This window comes from Paramormyrops kingsleyae, chromosome 12, assembly GCF_048594095.1.
Source record: "Paramormyrops kingsleyae isolate MSU_618 chromosome 12, PKINGS_0.4, whole genome shotgun sequence".
NCBI lineage: Eukaryota > Metazoa > Chordata > Actinopteri > Osteoglossiformes > Mormyridae > Paramormyrops > Paramormyrops kingsleyae.
Window position 1 is genome coordinate 26,248,991 of NC_132808.1, and position 1,060 is coordinate 26,250,050.

The following is a 1,060-nucleotide window of genomic DNA, read 5'->3' on the forward strand; positions in this document are numbered from 1 at the left end:
AACGTTTACAGTGTAAATAACACCCCAGACGGGGGCCTGCTAAAAGCAAAGAAAGAATTACATATTCATGTCATACATGCTAGTGAACAGGTGTCCCTAAATTACTCATGTAATCGGCTGTGGGTGTTCATGAGCTCAGAGCTCCCTCTGCTGGCAAACACATGAAACACAGACAAAACAGCCTGTTGAGCTCACGCAAATCGCGACCAATTTTGGTGACAGGATGGAATCCTGGGGGGAGTCACACACAGGCCCCCCCCCCCCCCCCACTTCAGAGATATTCAAGAAGGTCGTCATCTTTAGGCTACATACACACACACAGAAAAGGTGACATCCAGTGACAGTACCAATCTTGAATCCAATGAGCTCTTCAGAACAACCTGTTCTTTCACAAATGTTTATAAACTGCATGGCTTGGTGCTTGATTTTATACACCTGTGGCACTGGGTCTGAATGAAACACATTCAATGATTGAGAAGTGTGTCTCAATACTTCTGTCCATCTAGTGTATGTACAGGTAAGAGTGAAGTTTGGGGTCCAGGCACAGGGTCAGTCATCCATCCATCAGTCCTGGAGCATTTCAGGTGGTTACAGGCCTTGCTGAAGGGCTCATGAAATTTGTCACCCCAGATGGGACTTGAACCCACAATCCCTGGCTTAGGAGGCCAGTGCCTTATCCATTAGGCCACTGGGGCTATAGGTTAAGCTAAATGCTTCCACTTTGCAATAATACAGCTGACTATAGAATATCTAGCAGGGAAGGAACTTCACAAACTGCTCTCTGCTTCATACTGATCCGCTTCTTAGCTGGTTATACTGCAGCAAAGCTAACGTTAGCATAGCCAAAAACAAAAACCATTCACCCAGGATATTGTCACGGGGCGCCAGGACCCTAGCAGCCTATACTATTCCATCCATCCATCCATCCATCTTCCATATATTTAATTATATTTATACTTATGTCACAGTGTAACCTGTGTAGGAATGTGAATGTGACAGCATAAGGTATGTATGAATGTAACCATGACAGCGTAACATGTGTATGAATGCATACGTCACA

The 1,060-nt window shown here is 44.8% G+C and overlaps 1 non-coding gene across 1 annotated transcript; it reads right to left on the reverse strand.

The window, feature by feature from the left end:
• Positions 1–622: 622 nt before the first annotated feature.
• trnar-ccu (transfer RNA arginine (anticodon CCU)) lies at positions 623–695 on the reverse strand. Its single transcript has one exon. It is a non-coding gene; the product is annotated as a tRNA-Arg (tRNA).
• Between the last annotated feature and the right edge of the window lie 365 nt (positions 696–1,060).